Raw genomic sequence first — 8,345 nt, 5'->3', positions numbered from 1 at the left:
CGCCGCTGGTGCGCGTCCTGCCCGGACTGCCAACTTGTTAATCAGCCGGCCATATCAAAAGTGCCTTTGCGCCCGCTCCCACTCAGAGAGGTCCCGTTTGAGCGCATTTGTATGGACCTCATCGGGCCGTTTCATCGGAGTGCACGCGGCTACCGCTTTGTATTAGTCCTGGTGGATTATGCAACGCGGGACCCAGAAGCAGTCCCGCTGCGCAACATCTCTGCAAAGAGTGTGGCGCAGGCACTGTTTCAGGTCATCTCCTGAGTCGGAATCCCGAAAGAGATACTGACTGACCAGGGCACGTCGTTCATGTGTCGCACACTGCGGGAACTGTACGAATTACTGGGCATTAAATCTATTCGGACCAGCGTCTACCACCCTCAGACGGATGGGCTGGTGGAGCGGCTGAATAAGACTTTAAAGTCCATGATTCGTAAGTTCATTACAGAAGATGAACGCAATTGGGATCGCTAGCTAGACCCTCTGTTATTTGCAGTGCTGGAGGTGCCCCAGGCCTCCACGGGATTTTCTCCCTTTGAACTGCTGTTCGGCAGGAAGCCGCGTGGGGTGCTCAACCTGATTAAAGAAAGCTGGGAGGAAGGTCCGAGCCCCGCCAAGAATGAGATTCAGTACGTGTTGGACCTGAGAGCAAAACTCCACACTTTGGGGAGGTTGTCACGGGAGAATTTGCTCCAGGCTCAGAAGCGTCAGCAACGCCTGTATGACAGAGGGGCTAGACTGAGGCAATTTTCACCGGGAGAAAAAGTGCTTGTATTACTCCCTTCTTCTAGCTCAAAGTTGCTCGCCAAGTGGCAAGGACCGTTTGTGGTCACACGGCGAGTTGGGGGCGTTGACTATGAGGTCGCTCGGTCGGACAGGGGAGGGGCCACGCAGATTTATCACCTCAATCTCCTTAAAGGGTAGAGAGAGGCTGAAACCGCTTCTCTGGTGAGCCTGGTTAAGGAGAGAGATGAGTTGGGGCCGGAGGTACCAAATTCCATCATCCCCGCCTCCCTCCCTTGTGATGACCATCTCACACAGGCCCAGAGAGCGGACGTTGTCGCGTTACAACAGTGTTTTGCTGATGTGTTCTCCCCCCTGCCCGGCCGAACGTCTCTCATTGAGCATCATTTTGAAACGCAGCCTGGCGTGACGGTGCGTTCACGGCCCTACAGGCTTCCTGAGCATAAACGGCAAACCGTACAGAGGGAATTGGCTGAAATGCTGAAAATGGGAGTGATAGAAGAGTTGCACAGTGCCTGGTGTAGCCCCATCGTTCTTGTGGTGAAGAAGGATGGGTATATACGGTTCTGTGTCAACTATCGCAAGGTGAATGAAGTGTCACGCTTTGATGCTTATCCCATGCCCCGGGTTGACGAGCTCCTGGATCGGTTGGGCACGGCCCATTTTATCACGACACTGGATTTAACCAAGGGCTACTGGCAGATTCCCTTGTCTGCCGAGTCCAAGGAGAAAACGGCCTTCTCCACTCCGTACGGTTTGTACCAATTCGTTACGCTTCCGTTCGGCTTGTTCGGAGCCCCTGCCACCTTTCAGCGCCTCATGGACCGGGTGCTGCATCCGCACGCTGCGTATGCTGCTGCCTATCTGGATGACGTGATCATCCACAGCGACACCTGGGCGGAGCATGTGCAGCGGGTGGCCGTGGTTCTGGAGTCCCTGAGGAGGGCGTGGCTCACGGCCAACCCGAAGAAGTGTGCGGTTGGACGGAGGGAGGTGCAGTATCTGGGGTACCACTTGGGGGGCGGGCAGGTGCGTCCACAGGTGGAGAAGACGGCAGCTATCGCATCTTGCTCGCGCCCCAAGACTAAAAAGGAGGTGAGACGGTTTCTGGGGCTGGCAGGTTACTACTGCCGTTTCGTGCCGGGGTTTGCGCAGCTGACCAGCCCCTTGACCGATCTCACCCGAAAGGGTGCTCCAGATCTGGTTCAGTGGACGGGGCCGTGCCAGGCGGCGTTTGTGCAGGTGAAAAAGTCTCTCTGTGGGAAGCCGCTGCTTCACACTCCTAACTTTTCCCTCCCTTTTGTTCTGCAGACTGACGCCTCGAACAGAGGGCTGGGGGCCGTTTTGTCCCGTTCTTTACATCAGCCGGAAGCTGGCAGAGCGTGAAAGACGGTACAGCATTGTGGAGAAGGAGTGCTTGGCTATCTGGTGGGCGGTCGACTCCCTCTGCTATTACCTCCACGCCCCGCTGCAGTGGCTCCACCGCATGAAGGATGCCAACGCCCGGTTCGGCCGGACGGCTTCCCGGCCTCAGTCGGGTGGTGGGGGTGTGTGGCGGAGGTGTGGTCCCGGGCGCGGCTGCAGGGGAGGAGTGGTGCGGTGCTGGAGACGCAGGTGAGAACAGCTGATGGCGTTTTGGACTGATGATGGTTTCCTTCCCTTTTATAGTGAGACGGGAGAGGAGCGGGAGATCAGCTGAGACCGACAGCTGTCAGACTGTGGCCGGTCATAACAAAGGACGCTATAAATAAATGTGGCATCTGGAGACAAAGACCTGTGCGTGTGTGTCCCTGTGTGTAGTGCATTTCACACACAGATTGTGAAACAGTGAAATACTGCATGCTGGTCATGGTGGATGCAGTGATAAGTGACGAAAAAATTTAAGTAAGAGTGACATCTGCTATTAATAACGTACCCCTGTCAGACAGTTTCAAATATTCGTAGAGTTGAAGTTCTGGCTTTAGACGAGTTTGAAATGCTGTTAGATGATCTGAAGAAAACTGATGTAATGTCTATAGCAGAAGATGGGTTCACAGACAGAACTGATAATGCACATTTGTGCATATATGTCCGTTTTTTGGATGGCAAATTGCTCGGCTTATTACCGTTAGGGGGACACACAGCTGGCGAAATAATGTTTTAGAAGATTTCAGCTTTTTTGAGGAAATGGTCTGGAAATGAAGTGTGTCTGTATACTTGTATACTCCATCCATGGCAGAAAAAGTGAGTGGCCAGCAAAATATTTATTTTAATTTGAAAGGGAATTATCAAAATGTTTTTTGTTATTATTTGAAATGTGCAAAAACAAAAAAAAGGTTTGGTTATAGCTCCCTTTTTTTAAATGGACCTTTTGATGTGCATTTGTGAGAGGTCACCAGATTTACAGGGGGAAAAAGAATAAAAAAAATACTTGTTTTTCAATACAGTTGTGTGAGTTTGAAATTGATCATGATCTGGCCCAGATAAATTCCTCGGTTTGAAAATCTGGTCCAACTAAATTTTTAGTTGAGTAGCCATGATGTATAATATAATGCAAAATTGGTCCTAGGACAGAACCCTGTAGAACTCCATAAATAAACGTTGTATGTGAAGAGGAATCTCCATTTACATGAAGAAACTGGAGTTTCTTAGGTATACAGTATATGAATCAAACCATTACAGGGCAAAGCTTTTAATTTCTATGGCATACTCTAATCATTTTTAACTTTCACTAATGCTCTGTTCTATGATGAGTTCTGAAACCTGACTGAAATTCTGCAAATGAAATACTTCTCTGCAGACGGTCAGTTAGCTATTTTACAACTACTCTTTAACCCTTTAAGACCTACCATAGAACCAAGGCCGCCAGAGCTTTATATTTTTACATGCTCTAGAGCCATTTTTGGGAGTATTTCAAGTTGCTATACATCAATACAACTGTTATAGCCCATATTTTATGTATACATTAAGTCCATAGTAACTACATAAATTGCAAAAAAGTGCAATAAACTACAAAAAATCTTTTTTTTGTTTGTTTGTTTTTTTTTTTTTACATATATTTCTACTTGGACAAATTTAAGAGGTTTATCCCTCAAAACTTTAAATACAAAAAAGTTGCAAAAAATAGTTTACAACAGGAAATTTATTTTGAGTGTCTTTATAGTTTTATTTTTGAGATACATCAATTTTTATATACTGCAGGAAAAACGAAAAACAACCCTATGATGCAAATTTGCAAAGAAAACAGCATGTGCATCAAAATAAACTATTTCCAGCAGTGCAATTCGAGTTCTAAGCATCCCAGAAACTATTCAGGAAAGCATAAAGTCAAACATGACTTATAAAAACACCAGTATACACTTTTAAGGCCTACAAGTAAAAAACTACATTTTCCGCGAAAATGACGTCACTTCCGGTTTCGGGCAGGTAATGGCGGACATGCGATCGTGCTGATGTCTGTTTCAATGTAGGAAGTGTTATGAACAGCTGATCGGATCGGCAAAGCGTGTTTCTGGAATATTATGTTTTTGTTCCTGCAAGCACTTTTTATACAGTTTTTGCAAAATTATATGTGGAAGGAAACCGTGACCTAGGACAAGCTGATGGCATAAAATGTAAGTACAACTCCTCCGGTTTCATATGCAAAAAAAATAATTGCGCTAGCTTACGCGGTTCCGGTTCTACAGGGATTTAAAAATATTTACGCAAAACGGAGCGTGCTGCTCTGACCGGCTTTAAAGGGTTAAATAATTCTTGAGGTTTTGCTTCCAACGACTCCTGGGTTTCACTAGATGACTTGGGTTTTGAAATACAACCATGCTTCTGTGACCCATAAAGCTAACCTAGTTAGCAAGTAGTTTCTACCCATTTGGGAGCCTCAACTTCCAATTTGTCTAACCCCTGCAAAATCTCTTATTTACAGATGCTTGACTTTAAACGCACGTGTTCACTGAAAGAATTTGGAGAGGTTTTTTTCTTAGTATTATCTTAGTGCTTTTTTGGTTTTAGGAAATAAAGTTGAATTTGGGCCCAGAAATGGTTAATAATATCAGATTTAATAAGCAGACATATCAGTGAAGTATTTCTCACTAAATAACATTTGCATTGTATTTACAGTCATTAAAAACATAACTGTCACAAGCTTAGTAACTGTTTATTTGATCAAAACTCACATGCAAACAAATTGAAACAGAGTCAGCTTGGAAACAGAAGTCCATATGGTCTCTGAAGTCTTGGTATGTAACAGATTTGATTGTTGACCTTCGTACAAGCCTCAGTTAAGCAAAGCAAATGGAAAAACAGCTCAGTTCAAGCTCAGAACAAGATAATGGAAATGGTTGCCAAAACTGCAGTAGAGCTGGTCGAACTACAACCACACACACACACATTTGACAGTTTGCCTAATTATTATAAAATTTCTTGAAGTAATATTTTGGGAACATCAAGCTAAAAGCAAACAGGCAGACAGACAGATCATTACCCTGTTAAAGGACTTGCGCCATTTCTATTATTACTCCAGCTGTGCGTTATTGAACAGTCAGGAGAAATTCCTGCAGCTGCAGACAGGTTTGTGTGAGTTTTTTTCTTTTTTGAACAGGATAAACAAAAGATTCAAATACCTGAAGTTTTAACAGTTTTTAAATATTCTATGGTTATTCAAAAGTTCAGTCACGCACGTGTTTATGAGTGGTTTGTTGGCACTAAAGTTGAAAATAAAGACGTGTGCGTGTTGTGTGAAAAGGTCAGAGACATTAGTCAGATTGGCTCAGAGACAAGAGAGGAAATATTCCCTTCAAACATGAAACCGTGCAGCAGCCAAAGTCAACAGTTCTGCTATGTTGTTCACCCTGTCAGAGACAAACGACTCCTCCAATGGCAAGTCACACATTCACATCCAAGCTCACCAAGAGCATGATTTACCTCTGATCTACTGAACAAGACGACAGGACAAAGGATCCTTAAAGCCACTGGCTATAAAACACCCTCAAAGAGATTAAAAAATGATAACGAATGATAAAAATTACTTTCAAATTTAAATAGAGTTGCAGTAAGTAACCACAAACTGATATATAATGAACATATAATGATAAAACTTATTGTACCTTCATAGGTACAATGGCTTTGTGACTGGGACGGTAACTTCTAAAGAACTGCTGTTATACACTTGACTCGGTACTTACTATATGTTGTTTACATTTGTTGTTTGTACCTTCTAGAGACCAATCTTGAAAAAGGATAGAAAGAAATACACTTAGTTGAGTCTTGGCTAACAAAATACTAAACTCAGCTTGCCCTAAGGCTTTACAGGGTTGATTAACAAAAACCAATGAACCACTTGCAATTTCCACACAAGCACCCACAAAACAACAACAAAACTAAAAGGAGTACTGTTGTCTACAATCATAGGAAGAGTAAGATGACAAAAATATCCTCAGCTCCAAATATAATTACATATTAATATAATGTGTCACTCAACATGCCTCTCCCATCAGAGCACTCATTAATTTCAGAGCACTACCAAAAGGAATTCCTTTGATGTCATTTTGATGAAACCCTGCAAAGAAATGACGCTTCTTCAGTGCGCAGTCCAGCACAAGCACGTCAGAATACTGTGCAAATCATTAAAAGCCCATTTTAATTGAAAATAATACAAAAGCAATATGTTGAATGTTTGGTTTTTGGAAAAAAAAAAAAAAAGGTTATTTTGAGTTTGATGCCAACAACACATTCCCAAAAAGACAAGAGTAGCTAAAAAACTGTATTATGGTATTATGGTTTGACCAATCAGAATCTGAGATTCTGTTTGGAAATGATGGTCACTGTATCTTCTGGGCTAAAGAATCTAGTTATCTAGTTTCTGGTTAACACACTGTTTAAACCCAGCATTGGTGGTGGTATAGGGTATTAGTATACATAGCACTGGTAACTTGAATATTGTAAAAGTACTACAGGGAGTGCAGAATTATTAGGCAAATGAGTATTTTGTCCACATCATCCTCTTCATGCATGTTGTCTTACTCCAAGCTGTATAGGCTCGAAAGCCTACTACCAATTAAGCATATTAGGTGATGTGCATCTCTGTAATGAGAAGGGGTGTGGTCTAATGACATCAACACCCTATATCAGGTGTGCATAATTATTAGGCAACGTCCTTTCCTTTGGCAAAATGGGTCAAAAGAAGGACTTGACAGGCTCAGAAAAGTCAAAAACAGTGAGATATCTTGCAGAGGGATGCAGCAGTCTCAAAATTGCAAAGCTTCTGAAGCGTGATCATCGAACAATCAAGCGTTTCATTCAAAATAGTCAACAGGGTCACAAGAAGCGTGTGCCCAAAAGCACAAGGTGTGCAATACTCAGAGACATGGCCAACGTAAGAAAGGCTGAAAGACGACCACCACTGAACAAGACACACAAGCTGAAACGTCAACACTGGGCCAAGAAATATCTCAAGACTGGTTTTTCTAAGGTTTTATGGACTGATGAAATGAGAGTGAGTCTTGATGGGCCAGATGGATGGGCCCGTGGCTGGATTGGTAAAGGGCAGAGAGCTCCAGTCCGACTCAGACGCCAGCAAGGTGGAGGTGGAGTACTGGTTTGGGCTGGTATCATCAAAGATGAGCTTGTGGGGCCTTTTCGGGTTGCGGATGGAGTCAAGCTCAACTCCCAGTCCTACTGCCAGTTTCTGGAAGACACCTTCAAGCAGTGGTACAGGAAAAAGTCTGTATCCTTCAAGAAAAACATGATTTTCATGCAGGACAATGCTCCATCACACGCGTCCAAGTATTCCACAGCGTGGCTGGCAAGAAAGGGTATAAAAGAAGAAAAACTAATGACATGGCCACCTTGTTCACCTGATCTGAACCCCATTGAGAACCTGTGGTCCATCATCAAATGTGAGATTTACAAGGAGGGAAAACAGTACACCTCTCTGAACAGTGTCTGGGAGGCTGTGGTTGCTGCTGCACGCAATGTTGATGGTGAACAGATCAAAACACTGACAGAATCCATGGATGGCAGGCTTTTGAGTGTCCTTGCAAAGAAAGGTGGCTATATTGGTCGCTGATTTGTTTTTGTTTTGTTTTTGAATGTCAGAAATGTATATTTGTGAATGTGGAGATGTTATATTGGTTTCACTGGTAAAAATAAATAATTGAAATGGGAATATATTGGTTTTTTGTTAAGTTGCCTAATAATTATGCACAGTAATAGTCACCTGCACACACAGATATCCCCCTAAAATAGCTAAAACTAAAAACAAACTAAAAACTACTTCCAAAAACATTCAGCTTTGATATTAATGAGTTTTTTGGGTTCATTGAGAACATGGTTGTTGTTCAATAATAAAATTATTCCTCAAAAATACAACTTGCCTAATAATTCTGCACCCCCTGTATTAATGGTGAACCACAGTTATGGGTTTAGGGGCAAAACATGCTGCCAACCAAGTAGGGATTGGAACCAGTTCTCTACAAGAAACAAGTTCCCAGTAGTTCAGTTCCTTAGAATTGTTAGCCTGCTTGCCTATCATTCCCACTTATCAGTTCTATGTGCAGTTGCTCTACAATCAGCTGATTTTAGTCTGTGCGCTGGAGGAGGAAAATATTTGCACAGTCTGCAGGGTG

This window comes from Maylandia zebra, linkage group LG23 (genome assembly GCF_041146795.1).
Source record: "Maylandia zebra isolate NMK-2024a linkage group LG23, Mzebra_GT3a, whole genome shotgun sequence".
Classification (NCBI taxonomy): Eukaryota; Metazoa; Chordata; class Actinopteri; order Cichliformes; family Cichlidae; genus Maylandia; species Maylandia zebra.
Note: the sequence above shows the minus strand (reverse complement) of the source record.